Here is a 22,358-nt window from a genome sequence, read left to right as displayed (position 1 = left end):
CTAGAGGTACTTGGTCTTCAGAGGAGTCCAAATTGCATATGAATTGTTTAGAGATGCTTGCCGGCTCCTTTGCAATCAGAAGCCTAGCAAAGAACAAGGTCCACTGCGCTCTCCTTCTCAGGATGGACAATATTTCAGCGGTCTACTATATAAATCACCTCGGGCACAAAATCCAAACCCTTAGCAGAACTGGCCAAGAGCTTCTGGGAATTTTGCCTTTCAAACCATCTTTCGGTTTATGCAGAGTATCTTCCAGGTTCTCTCAACTCAGTAGCAGAATGGCATTCCCGTAATCTTCGAGACTCCAGCAATTGGAAGCTTCATTCTTCAATTTTTCAAAAAATTCAGAACAAATGGGGGCCTTTTATATTAGATCTGTTTGCATCCTGCATAAATACGCTTTCCCTCCTTTTATCATGATCAGCAGGGTACTAGCACAGCTCAGGCGTCAACAAGCCACCTTGGTTCTTATAGCCCCTTTTGGCAATCCCAAGTCTGGTCTCCTGCCCTTTTGGAACTTTCTGTGGACTTTCCTTTTCTCCTTCCGTCTTTCCCGAATCTGTTGTTAGACCCTCTTCACTGTCCCCACTACCTTATTTTGGACAATCTCCTGACCCTATCGGCTTGGAAAATCTCAGGACTTACCAGTCTCTCCCTATCATTTCGTCAGAAGCTTCACAATACATTTCACATTCCTGGGCCCCAGGCACCAAGAAGGCTTACAAATCAGCCTGGTCTTTATGGCACAGCTGGTGTTTGGGAAAACACATCGATTCCTTTACAGCAGATGTGATCTTTATAGTCAATTTCCTTGCTGGAGAAGCCAGCAAAGACAAAGCCTTTCGCACCATTAACCTTTACAGATCAGCTATGTCCTCCAATCATGCCTACGTGAATGGAAAACCAGTGGGAGAACATCCTCTAATCTGCCGACTCTTGAAGGGAGTAACGTTTTCTAAGACTCCTATGCCCAAATACAGTCAATTGTGGGATGTCAATGTTGTTTTAAAATTCCTTTTGTCATTGCCTGATAATTTAATGCTTTCTTTGAAAATGTCATCCGCTAAGCTAACAATGTTGTTATGTCTGATTTCTATCAAACGTCTATCTGATGTCAAAGCTTTGGACATTTCCAACTGCCAATTCACTCAATCGGGAGTGTTATTTACAGTAGTACTTCGAACCAAGACTAATTTAACTTCAGGTTTCTATCCTTATTTTCCACAGCACCCGAAGTTATCTGTTGGACAATGTTTGGAAGTATATGAACAAAAGACTGCAGATTTGAGAACACCCTCGGTATCCCAACTCCTTATTTCTTTCAGGAAACCCTATAATCCTGTTTCCGCTACCACTTTGGCTTGTTGAGTCAAAAGGATTATGTCCCTGGCGGGTATTGACATTTCAATGTTTGGGGCTCATTCTTCTAGAGGAGCTATGGCTTCCAAAGCTTTTTGGGCTGGTTCCCGTCTAGAGGATATTCTTAAATCTGCAGACTGGTCTAACGATAATGTATTTAAAGTATTTTATTGCAAACCAGTTGATAATGTCTCATTGAATGTAACTAATATGCTTTAAACTCGCATAATAGGAGCCTTCGGTCTTGACATAAAATGTAGATTTTCCTAGTCTATGATGGAAAGTCTTAATTTTATTAAAGACACAGAGGCAAATATTATCCCACCTCTTGTTTAATATTCTCTCCTCCCTTTTTCTAGCAACATCATCCGCCAACCAAACTTCCTCCTAATCCTTCATCCTTCGTCTCCAATGCCAGACTTCATGCTGCTTCATCTGCCTCTACAGTATCATGGCCTACAGTTCCTGGATTTCCGGATCTCCCACATCTCAACGGATTTTTGGACTTTTGTTCTGACTTATTTGCTTTTCTTTTGGCGATTTTTATTCTTTGTTCCATTTTTCCTCTATTTAATTCTGCTTGATTTGTTTCGCAAGAAAAGAGGGCTGTTCGCAGTCAAGTGATGTCATAATACCATGTGTTCATCCTTATTGGTTCATGTGTTAGGACTACGTTTTCAATCCCATTGGCTCTTCATTGTTTGCCTCATGGGATTTGTAGGACGTTCTTGGCTGCTGCTATTGATTAAAGTAAGAAAAGAAACGCATAATACTTGCCTCCGTGTCTTTAATAAAATTGTTTTTGAAGTTGTTTTTCATTTTTTTTAAAAATGCTAGCCAAATGAAAGTGGTTCCATTGTAAATCACCCCCTGGCACTGTCTCGACGATTTGTGGCCTATTTAGTCATAGCAGTGCATGCTAGAAATGTGTGACATGCTGTGGCATGTAGAAGGGGGAGCAAGGTTTGCAGTGAAAGAAATCCCTTAATCTGTGGAATGAGAGATAGAGGAAGCTTGTATAGTAAAAATAAATGCATAGGGCTAGTACCAGGGTGAAAGAGAGTAAGGGTTATTTGTTTCTGGAGTATGAAAAGCAACTGTGAATTTGTGGTATGTAACCTAAAAAAATTGCCATGGACATAAAAGAAGGACGTCATCACTGTATCTCTGATTACATGGCCTTTTACCACTATAGTTTATTATAATAGTGCTTGGGCTAGTGGATAGCAGCTGGGTTTAGTTTTGCAATTGACTAGTGTTCAAACCTCACCTGGAAAAAAATTGTTTTTGAAGTTGTTTTAAAAAAAAAAAAATTATGTTAGCCAAATGAAAGAGGTCCCATTGTAAATCACCCCCTGGCACTATCTGGACGATTTGTGGCCTCTGTAGTCATGGCAGTGCATGCTAGAAATATGTGACATGCTGTGGCATGTAGAAGGGGGAGCAAGGTTTGCAGTGAAAGAAATCCCTTAATCTGTGGAATGAGAGATAGAGGAAGCTTGTATAGTAAAAATAAATGCATGGGGCTTGTACCAGGGTGAAAGAGAGTAAGGGTTATTTGTTTCTGAAGTGTGAAAAGCAACTGTGAATTTGTGGCATGTAACCTAAAAAATCGCCATGCACATAACAGACGAACTCCATCACTGTCTCTTGAATTACAAAGCCTTTTGCCACCAAAACGATTTGGGTCAGGGCTTGGGCCAGTGGATAGAAACTTCAGTTGGTATTAATTTTGACCAGGGTTCAAACCTCACCTGGAGAAAGATCGTTTTTGAAGTTGTTTTTTTATTCATTTTTAAATGTTAGCCAAATGAAAGAGGTCACATTGTAAATCACCCCCTGGCACTGTCTGGACGATGTGTGGCCTATTTAGTCATGGCAGTGCATGCTAGAAATTTGTGACATGCTGTGGCATGTAGAAGGGGGAGCAAGGTTTGCAGTGAAAGAAATCCCTTAATCTGTGAAATGAGAGCTAGAGGAAGTTTGTATAATAAAAATAAATGCATGGGGCTAGTACCAGGGTGAAAGAGAGTAAGGGTTATTCGTTTCTGAAGTATGAAAAGCAACTGTGAATTTGTGGCATGTAACCTAAAAAATCACCATGGTAATAACAGGACTTCCTACCTCTCTCTGATTACAAGACGTTTTGCCAGCTATTAGTGTTATGATGATGCTTGGTTTTGTGGATAACAGTTAGGGTTAGTGTTGCTTTTGACCAGGGTTCAAACCTCACCTGGAGAAAAATCTTTTTTTTTTATGTTGGACAAATGAAGGAGGTCCCAATATAAATAACCCCCTGGCACTGTTTGGAAGATTTGTGGCCTATTTAGTCATAGCAGTGCATGCTAGAAATGTGTGACATGCTGTGGCATGTAGAAGGTGGAGCAAGGTTTGCAGTGAAGGAAATCCCTTAATCTGTAGAATGAGAGCTAGAGGAAGCTTGTATAGTAAAACTAAATGCATGGGGCCAGTACCAGGGTGAAAAGGAGGAAGGGTTATTTGTTTCTGAAGTGTGAAAAGCAACTGTGAATTTGTGGCATGTAACCTAAAAAATCACCATGGATATAAAAGAAGGACTTCATCACTGTCTCTCTAATTACAAGGCCTTTTTGTTATTAAATAGTTCTCTGACTAGTGTTTGGGCTAGTGGATAACAGCTTGAGCTGTCCCTGTTTTTGACCAGGGTTCAAACCTCACCTGGAGAAAGATCGTTTTTGAAGTTTTTTTTTTTTTTTTTTTTAATGTTAGCCAAATGAAAGAGGTCCCATTGTAAATCACCCCCTGGCACTGTCTGGGCGATTTGTGGCCTATTTAGTCATGGCAGTGCATGCTTGAAATGTGTGACATGCTGTGGCATGTAGAAGGGGGAGCAAGGTTTGCAGTGAAAGAAAACTCTTAATCTGTGGAATGAGAGATAGAGGAAGCTTGTATACTAAAAATAAATGCATGGGGTCTGTGCCAGGGTGAAAGAGAGAAAGAGCAATTTGTTTATTAAGTGTGGAAAGCAGGTGTGAATTTTAGGCATGTAATAGATAAATGACAATAGATATAGAAGAGGGACGTCCGCAATACCTCCATGATAAAATGCCTTTTAGCTAACCCAGTATTAGTTCTATAATGATTAGTCTAGTGGGTAATACCATTGAGTTTGTATTTCTCTATATCAAGAGTTCAATCCCCATGGCAAGAGCTTTTGACTTGCAATTGTTTTCTATGTTTATTTTTTTTATTTTATCCAAACGAAAGAGGATCATTTGGAAATCACCCCCAAGCAATATTTGCATCACTAACAAGAACCATTTGCATTTAGGCATAAAGCAGCATGTCAAACATCTGTGACACGCTGTGGCACGTGTCAAATGTTTTGTGGCATATGCCACAAGCGAGAGTGACACGTGTCACATGCCATGAATGGGTTTCAACCCTTACTGGTTGACTGCGAGACGAATACGTGGCTTGCAGGCAGTGCTTAATTTGTGCTTGTTGTTTCCGGTGCTGAGCACCTGCACTTATTTGTGAGAGCCGGGGCTTATTCTTATGCCTCAAGCATTTGCTGCGAGCAAAAGACACACTTGGGAAAGATGGAAGAAGGAAAAACTAAAAAGCGTCATAAAGGGAGAAAATAGAAAGTTGCGGGATGAGCTGAAGGGGCAGGGGTGGCCGTAAATGGGTGGAAGAGGCCCGAGATGGCTTCAGGATTACACTGCCTCAGTATTCAGTGCTGGCAGATTTAATTACAGCAGCCTCGTGTTTGAGAGAAGGGCTGTGAGCACCGGCACCTCTTTATATACAAATTAAGCACTGCTTGCAGGGTGAAGCACATTTCGCCAGGGATCCCCCACGATCGAGCTCTGTTTCTACCATCCACTCTGTGCATCTTTCCTCTTTTCTCTCTTCTATCTCATGTTTTTTCTGCACTCATAACTCTCCGCGGAAACACCGAGCAGTGAAAACGTACAGCATTGGATTCAAGCAACTGCTCAAAAACACCAAGGTTTCTCTCCCGAGGCCTCTGCTGTGCCTACTGCAATTGAACTCACAGAGATTCACAGAGGCACCAGCAGCAGCCCTAGGCTTAAATCCAGCCGCCCGTGGCTCCAGTCCCCCAGGAGAATCTCAGATGGTTTAAATGGGAAATCCGGCCCTGTCAAGTTTCCCGTCTCGATGCTTTGCAACAGCTTGCAGCACCTATGACAGCTGCAATGAGCAGAGCAGTGGTGCCTGAGAAGTTAGTGTGGCTCGGCCTACAAGAAGGACGATGGTTGGTTCAGCTAGCAGAGGGAGCACCAGCATTAAAGAGAACTGTCCTCACTCTGTGTAGATGCTCACATGGCTTGGTGCGGCATGTTGTGGCTACTCACCAGTCCATATTCAGCCTGGAAAGTGTACCCTTGATTGTGAGCCACTGCCAATCCAAGACACTCTGGACAATGTAATGCTGCATCACACTGCCCACTTACTGAGGACTTCTAACCTATGATGAACATGTACTTGTGTGTTCTTTTGGAAGATGCGCTTAATGACCCTGTGGGGTCCTGCATCCCTACGGGAATATTTATAAGAGGCTTGCTCCGGCCTTGCATCACATAGTGTGATGCAAGTCTGACAAAAGCAGTAAGTCTTATTAAATAAACAATGCATCGTTAAAAATGTGTCATATTTGCTATATTCAGCTGCATTATCCATTATATAATATTTGCAATGTGGACATTCCCCCACAAATTCCAACACCATTTATGGGTTTAGCACTGTGGTCTGCACTGTATGGAAGAGCAACGCAAACCTAGAAAGCACCATAATTGCGGCATATTAGCAAACTAGGCATAGGGAATTACATTGTGAGTGTGGTATGAAAACATCAACGTCACAAACACTTTGGTGAGCTCAATTACACCATGGAGGCTTTCATACTTTAACTCGGAGTAGCTAGAAGACCACCACCGCTACATAGGCAGTAAACGAGGAGGGAACGTGTTTTCTGGCAGTGCAATTCCTTATTGACCTCAGGGAGGAGGAGGTCATACAGTTCTACAAACACAAGAGAAGTCCATCCTAGAATTGCTGGAGTAGATTGTGCCAAGTCTCCAGCAACCAACTGCAAGGCCCAATAACATTCCATCACAAGTCAAATTGATGACTGTGCTCCACATGCTGGCATCAGATTCCTTCCAAGTCACAATAGCCAGACTTGCAAGAATTTCAAAGGGAGCATCTTTCTCCCCTCTGTTTTGGATGCCATAATTAAACTCACCAGCACTACCTTTTCTTCCCCAAACAATACAAAAACAACTAGAGTCCAAGCAAGGATTCTGCACCATAGCTGGATTCCAAATGATCTTGATGCTGTTGACTGCACACATTTGCAATTGGTGTCTCCACTGCACTATTACACCTGTACAGACACTGAAAGTTCACCTACTACATCAATGTTCAGGTCATACTGGACCATCAGGGAATGTTCATAAATATGCTGGCTAAATATCATGGGAGTGCACATGATGCCTTCATCTTCTGACACAGTACCACCAATGAATAGTTTCAGAATGGCAGTTATGAGAATGCCCTAGCCATTGGTAAGGAAAGCAGTAAGATACATTACACTAACTAAGAAGTTGTAATGTATGGGTTAATGGCCATCTCTGTATTTGTGTATGGATCTTGTGTCATGTGCACATAGTGGGAATAACTTACTACAACATACAGACAATGATGTACCATTGTGTCATTCCCTCACTAATCCTGCAATGTAAGTAGCAAAAAACAACTGTGAGAAGTATTGTGTCATTTCTCACAGTGTGATTGGACAGTACAACACATTCTGCACTTTTAAACAAATTAATGCACAAATCATGCGGTTTACAAGCAAAGTCAACATGAGTAGAAAGGGTACATATCAGCTAAGTTTGAGATATGTGTACGTTCAATGGTGTATGTAGTCTCAGTAATTAATTAAAGTTCCACTAAAATAACTGGTGTTGATCAAATCATGTGTTCCTAAGTAAATGTTTCACACATGGCAGCAACTGTCAAATCGAGGTACATATGTGATACCAAAAGTACAACATATGCATATGTCTCAGCCATTCCTACATTCTAAAAAAAGCACACATACATAAAAACCTACATTGACATACTTCAGCAATGTGATCGATGACCATTTTGGAAGCTGTGGTTGCCTGCATTTCCTGCTGCATCTCAGTCCATCAATGTAAAACTGACTTTAATATGCTGTCAAATATGGCATTCATAAGTAAATAGCAAAGAATGAATTGCAACCAAGGTAAGGTATCACAGTGTGCTCAGGATCCTAAACTGAACACCCTCTTGCCACATCAATGATGTCATAGTTAAGACATATAAGTACTGAATAACCTACAAGGTAAAATTACATACAAGCCTGTGAAATCTGAAAGTGTTGTGTATAGGTCTGTAGTAAAAAGATAGCTTTGTCTGCATCAGTTTGTCCCATATGAAAACGGCCTACATTGCCATATGTATGTCAATTTGAGTTCAGCACAACACTTTGCCATACAAAAAGCATTAGCTGTTGTCTGACAAACTCCTATATAAATATCCATGTCACATGTTGGACATTGATTACATGTACTAAGCACATAGCTGTGCTAAGTTAAGTAAACAAATCAAAGGGTTTGCTAATGTCGTGTAGGCAAGCAAGGATATCATAGGTGACAAAAGGACAAATGTATGTGTGAGTGTCAAACATGTTTGTACTGTCAATGCCTATATAGGGCTGAGTTCATGCAAGAGATTCTTCTGTTCAGACGTTTGTAACTTTGCAGATAGTGAGTGCATAGTGAGTGCAAATAACATAGAGCTGTTAAAAACATTCCAAAGTACTTATCATATTAAGTAATCTACTGACTAAACAGGAAAGTCAACATGTAGAAATGTCTTAGGACATGGACAATATGTCCAATGACACATAGAACTTGAAGATACATGTGTAAAGCAATAGTCAGCAGTACCTAACACATTTATCAAAAGTGAAAGAAATGCGCCTGAGTTTGCCAGCATGCATAATACACATGGTTAGTTGTGTCTCAGTATCAATGTACAAATTCATTGACTGTTGATTTTTACACTTTTCAGTAGGCCCCGGTGGGAAACTCTGCTCCGCTTGCAGACTTTTCAGAATTCGGGCACTTCGCGATATGTGGAGCAGCGTGAAGGTTCTGAATCCCACCCTCCGACATGAAGTGGAGTAAAAAAAATTCTGTTTTGTTTTTGGAACTTGCGAGTGAGCTCCATGATATTTACAGGTCGCTAGCATGCAAGCATGAGATTTCACTTCCGCTCACACAGCTTCTGGCTGAGACAGCACCAATATGGTGCTGCTCACGAGGAGGAATGCACTTCAAGTAGATTTTCAACTCGAGAAGCAGCTACATCTACTCAAAAATAGGTTTTCAAGTGGATTTTCCTCTCCAATTGACTGTTCAAGTTGTTTTTTAGTGTGATAAGCCTTTTTCGTGTTACATTTAAACATTTTTTTTTTCAACAGGAAGGAATTGCCACAGAGATTCCAAATTCCTGTTCCTGCCCAGAAGTCTTCTCCAGTGCTTTGTCCATCCCCTGGTCACTTTTCACTTGGGTTTCAAGATGAAGGGTCGCTCTCTTTGACTTCTGGCTATATAGCTTTGAATTTAAGGACTTTGTTTTGTGATATCAAACAAGTAAAACAACTATTGTATGAGGCTGTTGTTTGTTTGATAGGGCATGCACCAGTATTTATTTGTACTTTTACTTGATTTCTAAACTTCATTGTGGTGGGTAGCCTGGGGTGTAAGTAGGCACCTTGTTTTTTTGCATTTCACTGATTTTTTCATATTATGTAAAGGAAAATTGTTGCACAACTTAGTACCTTTTCTCCATGTTTGTGACATTTGCAATATTCATTTATTTTACTATGGCCTAGACCTACTGTGGGCCATTTAGCACGTAGGCCCACACTAGTCATCAGTGCATGAATATTTGATAGCAGAGGAGGGTGTGTTTTGTTGCAACATTTTTATAACTCAGGAAATGTTCGTGTTTTGCATTGATGAATTAACGTTAGTGTTTTCTTCAGTGTTACCACCATGACTCCTTTTCCTGGCCAGTGTATGTGAGTCTGGGTGTGTGTGTGTCTGTGTATATGTGTGTGTGTTTGCCATCACCCACCATTTGTCTTTGTTCTCCATACAATGTGGCCAGGAGCCATTTTGTGTAGTCTATGTCTCTCGCCCTAAATGTTGTATTTGTTCCCAATGCCTCCTTTCTTGCTTTCGTTGTTTGACCATGTGGCTGGCGGCCATTTTGTGCATCCAGCTAGTGTGCCATTGCAAAAGGCTTGCATGTATTCCTTATTATCCATGCCCCCTTGCTCTCTGCTGTTGTTTGACGATGTGGCTGGCAGCCATTTTATGCATGCAACCAGTGTGTTTTTCCCATAGGCTTGCATGTATTCTTTGTTCTCCATGCCTCCTTGCTCTCTGCTGTTGTTTTACCATGTGGCTGGTGGCCATTTTGTGCATCCAGCCAGTGTGCCTTTGCAATAGATTTCCATGTGTACTTTGTTCCTCATGCCTTCTTGCCCGCTGTTGTTGTTTGACCATGGGGCTGGTGGCCATTTTGTGCAACCAGCCAGTGTGACATTGCCATATGTTTGCGTGTATTCTTTGTTCTCCATGCTTCCTTGCTCGCTGCTGTTGTTTGACCATGTGGCTGGTGGTCATTTTATGCATCCAGTCAGTGTGCCTTTGTCATAGGTTTGCTTGTGTTGTTTTCATTTCTCCTTGCCTGTTGTTGTTTGACCATGTGGCTGGCGGCTAACTTTGAGCATCCAGACAGTTTGCCTTTGCCATAGGCTTGCATGTGTTCCTTGTTCTCCATTCCACCTTACTCACTGTAGTTGTTTGGCCATGTGGCTGGCAGCCTTTTCTGCATCCAGCAAGTGTGCCTTTGCCATAGGCTTGCATGTGTTCCTTGTTCTCCATGCCTCCTTGCTCTCAGCTGTTGTTTGACCATGTGGCTGCTGGCCATTTTGTGCATTCAGCCAGTGTGTTTATGCCATAGGTTTGCATGTGTACTTTGTTTTCTATGCCTCCGTGCTCGCTGTTGTTGTTTGGCCATGTGGCTGGTAGCCATTTCGTGCATCTAGCCAGTGTTCCTTTGCCGTAGGCTTGCATGTGTTCTTTGTTCTCCATGCTTCTTTGCTCTCTGTTGTTGTTTGACCATGTTGCTGGCTGCCATTGTGTTAATCAAGCCAGTGTGCCTTTGCCATAGGCTTCATAGATGGATGTGATACCAGCTTAATAATATGCTTGGGGATCATTGTAGACTGTGTATACTAAGAATGTGATGTTGATGAGTACTGCATATATTATTACATACCTTTTTTTGAATTTTTTATTTTGCACCACCTTGCCTCACAATAGGTTTCTTTCTTTTCATCCTCTCACACATTACAGACGTCGCCAACTATTTATTTTAATCTTTTTAAAAAAAAATTTAAAAAATGTATTTTAATTTTTTTATTTTAATTTTTTTAATAATTTAATGTCTTATTTTTAATTTAATTTTTTACTTGTTATTTTAGATTTTTTCTTTTCTTTTTCCTTTTTTTAAATGTATTTATTTATTTTTGCATTTTGCCTTGATACATCGATTAATCCATCCATCCATCCATCCCCCATAGGTGTACAGAAGCGCTACAGCATTCAGTTTCTTTAGGTATAATTCCTTTCCTCCTGGACACCCTGGTTGCAGTGCACAACAGACACGTGAGGAGCATCATTCCATTTCGGCTGGACCACCTTGCAGCCTTGGTTTTTCTAAGGTCCGTTTGCCTACACACCTCTCTGTTTACCACAGGTGTCTCCTTTGAAATAGATGGAGCTAAAGCACAGAACTATGTCTGTATGTTGTGTTGCCTGATTTGTAATGACATTTTATGGGATGGTGGTGATGTGGTTTGACCTTACAATGTTTGGATACATTGTTATTTATTACATAAGTAACGAACAACACCAATATTGCATTTCTCTGTACTATTCCAACTTGCAACAATGCCATGTGTCACTAACTACCTTCTTTTCTTGCTTGATTGCTTTTAGGTGCACAAAAGAAGAGACATTACCTGCAGTACTGCCAAAGAGAAGGCCTGTTCAGTGATTCCAATCCTCTAATCCCTTCTGCTTGTGCAGCTTAGTGCCACTGCCAACTGAGAGCTTTAAAATGGCCCCAAAGAAAGTGATCAGTGAGAAGAGGCAACTTTTTACCAGTGGTGTGCCAACTGCAACCTTTTTCGGGAGAAATCTGCCTGCCACACCGGCCTCCAGGGAGGAACCAGAGAGAGGCATTCCTGCACCAACAGCACCACCACAACCAAATGAAGACCATGGTGGTCATTATGAGCACAGCGGTCCGTACCAAGCTGCTTGCAGTGGCGGTAAAAAACGCCAACAGAGGAGAGGTCCGGACAGCCACATAATGAACCAGTCGAAACACAGGCATCCAGAAAACCACCCACCGCAAGTAGATGAGTGCCGACGACGACGGCAGAGTCCGCCCACAGGCTGACGGGAAGGCCCAACCCGCCCATCAAATTACGAACCACTAGTCCGCCGCCAGTTCCGGGGCAGGAACCACACCACGCAAAGCCAGGCGGAAATTAACCAAATCCAATGAAACACTCACCGGTGGCCCACACAACGTGCCGAAGCAGACATGGATAGAGAGCTGCAGATCATGCCAGCCCTGCTCCTTGCCATATACCTCCACAACCGAGACCACAGACGAAGATGACGACGGTAAGTACCACAACCTACTAAACAAGGGAGGAAAGGGCACAGATACATACCCACCCACTCCACCCACCCTGCAATGCCCCCCAACCCTTCCTAGCAGCCCAACCCATACACCCAACACAAGGCAAATCCAACTTGACCATAGTACTTACAAATGCCCCACACCCACAAACAATGAAACAATAGACCAGGGTGTAACAGTGTGCCGCCAAAACACAGGCCACACAGAAATATTTATTAAAGCTCACAGAGCCAACAACTCCAACAAGGCCAATGGCCAGTCCATAGTGCTGCAAGTGCCATGGGCCACAACAGACCCAACCTGACTCCCAAAAGTGCACGGTACTCCACCTAATGCGGCAACAAAGGTGCCTCCAGGCACCTCCCGTAATGGTGGCAGGGGGTGGTGGGGGTGGGGACTTGCGACGGGGGTGGGGCTTGGACTTGCGCTTGGAAGGTGGAGGGGGTGTGGGTTTGTCCTTTGAAGGATGGGGGGGTTTCTTCGAGTGGGTGGAGCCAGATGGTCTTGGCTCTGCACGGGGCTTCTTTTTCTCTGGGGAAGGGACACAGGAATGTGAGGGACGGACAGGGTTGGGCTGTGAAGTGGAAGGAGTGGAAAGGGCAAGGAGGTGTGCACGCTTAGGGACAAGATGGGGTGGGCCAGTTGGTTGGAGGAGGTCAGCACCGAAGAGGAGAAGTTTCTTCTAAGCAATTGGGGTGGTCCTGGATGAGGGCGTGGGAGTGGAGGCAGAGGGTGTGGACGTATGTGCTGTAGGGGTGCATGTAGTGGGTGTAGGTGACTGGACAGTATGCTGTGGTGTGGTGGATGTGTGATCGGTGGGTGTCTTGGTGCGTTTGTGTGTCTTTGGAGGAGGATGTGGACACAGTGGGAGAATACAGGCTGCCAGTGTGGATGTATGTTGTGTGGGTGTCTGCAAGTCTGGTGAGTGTGCTGCATGTGTCAACTACAGTAGTGTGGTGAGTGCAGGTGCGGTGTCTGGGGTGCATGTATGGATGTCTGCTATTGTGGTGAGTGCAGTAAGAGGAGCAGCAACAGTAACTGAAGGTGCAGTGCATGAGGGTGTGGATGTAGAGGGAACAGACAGGGAGGCGGAAGAGGTGGGCACACTGGGGGAAGTGGTTGTTGTGTCTGCATGTGTACGTTGGCTGTGTGAATGCTTGTGGTGGGAGGTGTAGTGCTTGTGTTTCGAAGTGTGCTTCGTGTGTTGTGCTTGACTGCGTGTCAGATTGTGTGCTTTGGACGGGTGAAGGGAGTGGAGAGCTGGAAGGGGTAGAGGAGGTTGGAGGGGGGACGCAATGGCCAGGGAAACTGGCTGCCATCCAAGAGGAGGCCAGAGCCTGAAAAGATTTCTGTAGGGATAGACACAGCACCGTGAATGGCATCCAGATAGGCATTTGTCTGCTGCACCTCTGATGCTAGCCCCTGGATGGCATTGACAATGGTTGTCTGCCCTACAGAGATGGTTCTCAGGAGGTCAATAGCCTCCTCTGTGAGAGCAGCAGGGCTGACTGGGGCAGGGGAGGAGGTGCCTGGGGTGAAGGAGACGCCCACCTTTCTGGGTGAGCGGACACGGGCAACTCGGTGGGGAGCAGAAGGGAGGGCTGTGATAGAATGGGGGTGGCAGAAGATGTCACTGTAGTGGTGTGGCCACTAGGGTCCGCCACCGCCGGGGAGCCCCCATCGGAGGAGGTATCGCAGTCACTACCTCCAGTGGTAGTTGCCTCCCTCGTGGTACTCCCCTCACCCTCCCACCCACTGGTCCCCTTGGTGTCGGATGTCTCTGCCTCTGAGGATCCGTGGGCCGCTGCTTCCCCACTTGCCGGTGCCTCAGCTCCCTCGCCAGATGTTGCTGCTGTACAAAACCAACACAAGAGAACAGGGATGGGGAGACAAAACAGAGAGACACTTGTAAATAGCTAAATGGAGGTACATAGTGGCCAGACATACACCTACCCAGAAGCCCCCCCCAACAGGCAGCACCATTCACTATGCCCATGGCCATGCCCCTGACTACTGACCAGAACCCTGCTTTACACCCATCCCCTGAACTACCTAAGGACCCCACGTGTGGGAGACCTGACACAGACACCCCTACACTCTTTGGGGACCATCATGTAGATGGACAACAGTCAGAGTCCCTGCCTCTAAGCAGCATGAACTCTAATGCACACACAGACATCCTTCCAGACTTAAGCTTGTGACATGAGTACTCACCCCCTTGTGACTGCTGTGCAGCCTTCAAGCGCCCATCCAGGTCTGGGTACGCCACCGCCAGGATATGTTGCATGAGGAGGGGTCAGTGCCCGATGGGCAACCCTTCCATGTTGGGAGGACTTCCCCAGCTGGGCCTCACAGATTTTACGCGCCCAGCGCCGCAGGTCCTCCCACCTCTTCCTGCAGTGGGTGCTCCGCAGGTTGTAGACCCCCAGGGTCCACACCTCCTTGGTGATGGCATGCCAAAGTGCCCTCTTCTGGTGTGCACTGACCTAAAAGGGTGACACAGAAATGGAACACAGAGCTCAGGCACTTGCAAGATAGGTACAGCTGGCTATTTGTCCACTATGGGACGCACAGTACTGTCAGACTTACAGACATACGCACGCAGCATGCCATGCACCATGGCCCATGCAGGCTCAGAGGTGCACACAAATGTCCTTACAACACCATCCATTACACCCAAACAGTGCACCCCAAACGCAGACTCACCTGTACCTCTGGCCGTCCGCAGAGTTTTGCGTACAGGGGCAGGACCCCGTCCACTAGCCTCTCCAGTTCCTGCTGGGTGAAGGCCGGGGCCCTTTCCCCTGCAACATGAGCCACATCCATGACCAGAGGCAGGACACAGCAGTACACACAGTGGAGTACCTGTCCCCACGAGATCAGGGAGTCAAGTAAAGTATAGATGATGAATTTGCGTACGTACTGCCGCAGTGTGCACCGTCACCGGCGGAGGCAATCACGATACGCCAGGATTCCCCATTGGCATCCATGTTAACCAATGACGGTGCTAACGGCGGTAAACACCGCCTTATGCTGTTAAGTCAACCGCTAGCGGTATGAGGTCACTTCCACAACGACAGGCCTGCAATACAGTGGGCAGTCATTTTGGCAATAACTACGCATCTATGAATGAAATTGTGCAAAATGCAGGCCCTACTTGCCACATGAAGCACCTATGCATGTGCCCATTTTGTAATATAACACACATGAAAAACACTGTTCCCTCATTGAGGTGTAGATGTAGTTCTGTCAAGAACTTGTCACTGTTGAGTCACTACAATGAAGTATGCAGTGCACAATTGATGACAATGTGTGACTATGTATGTGTGTTCATCACACCTTTCTGTAATCCCTTGTAGATACCGACCCTTGTGGCGAGGAAGGGCAGGATCGGTGTACAGACCACTTGTGGATATGAGGACCATGGTGGAGCGTCACATCATAATCAATTACAGACTCACCGTGCAACAATTCAGGAGCTTTGTGCATTACTGGATCCTCCACTAACTCTGGGAAATCGTAATCAGCATGCCATCCCTACTGAAGTGCAGGTGCTCCCCGCACTCCATTTCCTGACCACAGGATCATTTCAAGTGACTGTGGACATGGGTGCTGGATTTTCACAGCCAATGTTTAGCATGGTACTGACCAGATTTCTAAATGCATTTGTACTACACCTGCAGACCTATGTGAGATTTCCCCAAAGTACTGACCTTCCTGCCATCAAGTCTGATTTCTATGCCTTTGCCAACATACCCCATGTGATAGGTGCCATTGATGGCACCCACATACCGATCATACCCCCAAGAGTCTGTGAACAGGTGTACAGAAACAGAAAGAACTTTCATTCCATGAACATCCAAGTGGTATGTACTGCAGACCAGTACATCTCACATGTGAATGCCATGTTCCCAGGTTCAGTCCATTATTCCTTTGTGCTGAGGAACAGTAGTGTGCCACAGAAGATGGAACAACTACAAGAGGACAGACGGTGGATCATAGGTAAGTGTTTCTGTCACTGACACAGAGCAGACAGCCAGGCTGTCTGACTAAGGGGCTTGACAATGACTACTCTGTATTGCACCTTTTTCTAGGTGATTCTGGCTATCCCAACTTGCGTTGGCTCCTGACACCAGTGAGGAATCCTAGGACGGATGGGGCCCATGGGCGTACTAGGAGGGTGATAGAGCGCACTATAGGCCTCCTGAAGGCTAGATTTAATTGTCTACATATCTCTGGGGGTTCCCGGGCCTATGGGCCTGAAAAGGTGTGTAGAATAGTGGTGGCCTGCTGCATGCTGCACAATGTGGCAGTGAGACATTCTATCCCCCTCTTGGAGGTGGAGGGTGCTGTATGTCCTGACCAGCTACCTCAGAGAGGGGACAAAAGTGATGGTGATAATGAGGAAGAAGAAGATGTCAATTCCAGAACCCAACTGATACAACTCTACTTCCAGTAACTGTGTGGGACTTAGGGCTGACATTGGGGTTTGTGACACATACTGTCAGTGTGCCTAGTCATATGGGGGGGGTTTGAATCTGATATGTGAAACAGGATCCAGTTCTGCATGGTACAGATTTACATTTAGTGCATTTACTTTGGGCCCACATTTAGGCACACAGTAGTCCTTTCATGCAACGATTTGACAATAAAGTGGTTATCAGGCAGTTGCAGCCATACTTCACTTTGTTCACATTTTAACACATGGGACAGTGTAACAGGTGTGATATGTGTTTCATTGGTGGCAGAGAGTGAATAGTGCTATTTACAGAGATGGCAAGTCGTAATGCTAACATGGTGGCAGCCTTGTTGGTAGTATTGATGGGTCCATCATTTCTTACATTAGTTCATATTGCCTATTAGCAATGTGTGGTGGTTGATTGAGTGGGATGGTTGCAGTGCAGATTGTTGCTGAGTTACTTCTTGAAGGGGACTTTGTCCTTTGCTGGGGTTCCAGTGCCATATCTTGGCCTGAGGGTCTGTTTGGGCACCTGCTATTGATCTTGAGGGGATGACATGGTTGGCCCTTGGGTTTCCTGTGAGGGTAGTTCATGGGATGTTTCTGATGATGGTGTAATTGGCAGGTCGATGTCCGGTGCTGTAATTGGGGCCTCCTGTCCTGTGTGGGTCTCAGTCTGGGTTTGTACCAGCTGCAGCAGTGCTCCTGCTATGCTGGCCATTGTGGCTTTGTGCTGTTTTCACTGCTCCGTGGCCTGTTGGTGGTGCTTCTGCTGCATCCTCTGACTGTGCTCCAGGGTGGATACTATGGCCCATATTTATACTGTTTGACGCAAAACTGCGCCGGCACAGGTTTGCGCCAAAAATATTACCGCCGGCTAACGCCATTTCTGTGCGCCGCGTGGGCTTCAAATTTATACTTTAACGCACGGCGGCGCAAACCACAGGTGTAAGTAATTTTTTTTTTACGCACACCGCAGCTTCAAGTCGTAAAGCAAAACAACGTTAACGCAGCAGAAATGACTGTGGGTCGATTTACGACACCGCACACCGGATATGCAGCGTTTTTTGACGCAATAGCGTCAAAAATCCCTACAAACACAGCCATTTCAGCAGAGGAGAGCCAAAATGGATCCCAGATGCCTGTACAGACCCCAGGAAGATGACAACAGATGACAACAGACCAGGAACCAGCCAGGAGACACACAAGACCCAGGACAGTTTTAAGAAGAAAAGAAAGTGTCGCTTCAGTGCAGAGGAACAGGATATTCTGGTTAATGAGGTGACGGAACACCAGCACCAACTGTTTGTCACCTCAAAGTTGCCAATCAGTAGGAGAGAGGCAATATGGCAACAAATTGTTGACAAGATTAACAGTGTGGCAGAAGTACGCAGAACAGTCATCGAGTGCAAGAAACGCTGGCATGACTTCAAGTGCAGGACCAAGGAAAAAATGGCCAGGAACAGGAAGGCAGCACTGCAGACTGGAGGTGGGAGTCCAGCACACCAGGAGGCCCTGGACCACATGGAGGAGATGGTCGCACCCGTCATCCCTGAGGAGATCGTCACAGGGATTCAAGTACAGGACAGCGCAGACTACCAGGAGACAACGCACCTGCAGGGTAAGTCGTATGGGGAATTAAAATGCACTAATGTCAACTGTAAGCAGGGGGGATACCGACCACAAAATGCATGGAAGTCATCATATACATGGAGTGGCATGAGTAAATGGGTATGGCATGGGGGCATGGCCTGTACAGAGAGAAGCTGGGGCACACCATAACACTACACTAACAACAGTCATGCTGCCATGCCAACGATGGAGCAAAGGTAAAGCCACGCCAGGAGGGAAGGGCACAACGTCAAACTGACATCCCGGCACACATCAGCCACTATACCCCCTACATTAACTAGGGCCCAATTAACAACCTCTAGCCATACCGACAACTGGAATGTAACAGTGACAACAGTTGCCACTACCACCTCCGCTCTGTGTGCAGCTGAAGTTGCCAATGGCAGTAACGTCCCCATGGATCATACACACCTAAATTAGTGGGTTGAGGATGACAACTTTAACAATCCCCTGAAACAAGACAAATGCTCCAGTCCTGTCAATTGTGAATGCCCATAGTTGCCGCAAACATCAGCCAGTGTCATCAACAGTAGGAGCTAGACAGCACTAAGGACACACCCATGCTGCATATGCCAGGGTCCATCCTGTGCCTGGGTCACAATGCAACATCCCAAATGTCATACTGCTCAGACAACAGCATTGAGGGGGAGGACACATGTAACTGGTCACTGAAACACACCTCAGCACAGTCAGAGGAGGAAATAGGACACTGCTACGACTATCAGGGCAATCCAATCTCCACACATTCCCCAACATCAGCTGTACACATTACCAATGCTAACATCTATATCGTGCCATAACAATGCTATGCATAGGATATGCGACATGTCAACTACATATAAGTGGATGTGAAAGATCAGAGACTGGGGCAGGTCCAGATTGTTAAGTGTGCTGCTAGTGCCATCAGAACACCCACAGCCAGTGAAAGGCCTCGCCATTAGAATAGATGTAGACGGAGGGTTGAGTAGGTCAAGAAGGTGGCAATTCACTATTTGGCCTAAAACAACACTAAAGGAGATGATGCCGAAAAGTCTAATAACTTAGCACAATAATGTGACATGCAGGTGGGCCATAGGCCTGGGAGAATGCCCATCTGAAAGACTGCAGCAATGAACAGGAAACAAGATCACAATGTGAAAACCTCACAAGGCAGGCATGTCACATCACTAATGCCACAACACAGACACACTAATTGTACCCTATTTCATTGCAGAGGATGATGGATCTCCTGCGGATATGCCTGTCCAGGAATACCCTGATGACATGGATGACGAGCTGACAAACATCAGCCACCAGACCCTCCAAGATGTCCTTGGAACCCTCCACACCCCACCTTCTGTCACAAGGAGGAACTCAGAACAAGCAGCCATCACAGAGGACCCACCCACAGCACCAATTGTAAGATTTGCCAGCTCCAAAACAGCTGAATACTCAGACGACACAGGCACCAGCTTTGAGAGAACTGTGGTCGGAGGACAGCGGGAGCTGGCCAAGGAGGTGTGGGTGGGGTTGCAAACTATGGCAGCCAGCTTAGAGGGGGTGTGTTCGTGCATGAGTCATCTGCAGATCAGGCAGCAGCCATGCAAGCCCTAACATCCATCCTGCAAGGACTACAACAAACTGTCAAGGAATTCACCACTGCAGTAAGAGAGTTGCCACAACACCTCGCACCCCAAACCTTCCACTGCATGCACGAATGCAATCATGACCCCTCGGGGCCAACCTAGCTTCCTACCATCCTGATGTGGCTGCTATTCTTAAGAATCAGCAGATCCTCCTTGCAGCAGTACTGCCCTTAAGACCTTCACAGGTAGCAGCGACCGGGATGTCTGACTCCACGTCTTCTAACACTGAGGTGTGTGTTGCACCTTCACAACCACCACCACCAAGGACAGAGGAGGCAACACACACATCAGATGAAGAAGACATGGAACAGATCACCTTCACACGGAAAAGTACCCAGAAGCACTAGTCCCTGCCACATGGCCAACTATTACCAAGGTCCAGCACTTTGTAACATGCCAGTCTTACAACAACTGTACTTCATGACTGTTCTGCAAACCACTGTTTATCTTGTCATCCTGCCCAGTGATTGTCTTTCACTTACTAATTGGCAAATCCTGTCCCTCTGCACTGTCTGTCACATCACCCCAGCATGTCAAATGCATTTTCCTTTACAACGTGTGTAGGATCACAATGGAAGATGTCACTATAATGGACTCACAATCATGGACAATGTACATATACCACTACAGCACTTTTCAATAAATAGAACTTATACAACCACTTTGTCTCTGTGTAATGTGACACATCAACTGTGCAGTAGATGACTGAAATGTGCCTCCTGTCAAATTACATAGCTTGTCAATACAACTGAAATTATGTAGTCTGATAACTATGCACAGTGGCCTGGATTGCACCATACTCTGCCCTTCCTGAGGGTAATATCTGATGAAAAGAGAAACCATACACCATCATGCTGTGTTGGACAGAATAATGCTTCCTCAAGGGATATCTAAGCCATCAAATAGTGGCAGCGAAATATTGCCACCATGCAATACTAACACATATAACAGTGCCCACAAATCTAAGCAAACAGTCAACAAACTGCATGAATGAAGGTATCTGAGTTTACATCCAAATAAGTAAACATGCTGAACAGTGTCACAAATGATGTCTGTGAGTCATGAACACGATACTACAAGAGTGCTTACGACCCACTCACCTTATAAGGGTTTGTTTGAACATCACACTGCAGTCAGACATAAAACAGTTTCCCCAATACCAAATCTGGAAGCACTGTTTGTGACTTTGAAAGCATACTTAATGAAAAAAAGACATTGGGATCCATAGTAACTGTGATTGGTTGTTGCAATGAATGGTAAAATCTTTGCAAGGTAGCTCTGGGGTAGCTGCCAATCTTACAGCTCAGTTGGGATTTGTTTGTAGCATAGGACACAAATGTAATAGACCAAAATTCATGTACACTTATGCCAAGGCCCTGATCAACAAGCATTTAACACATACTGTAAAGGGTTCACTACATATTTATTAAACGTTAATAACAGAAGAGGAAACTCAGGGAAAAGTCTTACCTACCCTCATCTACCCTAACTACTCATTACCCACAACTGTCCCTAACTAACCTAAGCTAAACTTACTTATCACATGTAACGAAACGTTCTAAACATCAATCCCCCACCCCCTTTATGAGACGGAAACATATGGAGGACAATAGATACTAACCTAAACACATACTATCCTATACTAAACAAATATATATATATTTTTTTTTTTCTAAACACACAAGAACCCCAACATAGCCAACACACACACAAAAAGACTAACTAAACTAACAGCCTATACTAACCTAACACTAAGCCCCCTAAGCCCACTAATTATAAGAACAAGGAAAGAGGAGGGAGGGGAGGGAATCATGTCCATTAACAAAGTCTAGAGGTTGGCCCTCCGCAGGGTCCGCTTAAAGGACGGCACACGCCTGTTCATATGGCGAACATCCCCCATTCTCCAGAGGACACGGTCCATTTTGCGCTGCATGTCCTGAAAAGCTGCAGGGTCACTTGTTGCAGCTGGGGCGTTCTGGGTACCAGCTGAGGACTTGTGTGGCCGTGTATTGTCAATGCCTGTGGGCTGCCCTGAAGGTGGTCCACAGCTAGGGTCTGGAGCACTTGCAGACGTTGTTGGGAAAACAGTCCCAGCTGTGGGTGGTGCCACCTGGGTGGAAGTGGTGGTCGTGCTGGTGGTGGCTGTGGTGGGCAAAGTAGGGCCACCCTGTGGGAAAGCCCGCCAGGTTCCGGAGGCACGTTCGGTCCTGTATCTTCGGGCCATCCGTCTGTACCCCAACTCTACCACCAGGATATGGTGGTAACGCATTGCCTGCCTCTGGAACTCACGGACCTGGATGGGTGTCATGTTAGCAGCTGTGAAGACAAAGGCAAAAAATTACATTAGGAACTGCATTGGTTGAAATGGCACAAGAAGTAAATAAGACAGTACATCTACAGTACTTGTAACAGCTCATATCATCATACAGATCATTGAATGTCCCTGAGGAAGT

This window comes from Pleurodeles waltl, chromosome 12, assembly GCF_031143425.1.
Source record: "Pleurodeles waltl isolate 20211129_DDA chromosome 12, aPleWal1.hap1.20221129, whole genome shotgun sequence".
In the NCBI taxonomy this organism is placed as follows: Eukaryota; Metazoa; Chordata; class Amphibia; order Caudata; family Salamandridae; genus Pleurodeles; species Pleurodeles waltl.
The sequence above is the reverse complement of the archived record's forward strand: the minus strand, read 5'-3'. Positions refer to the sequence as shown.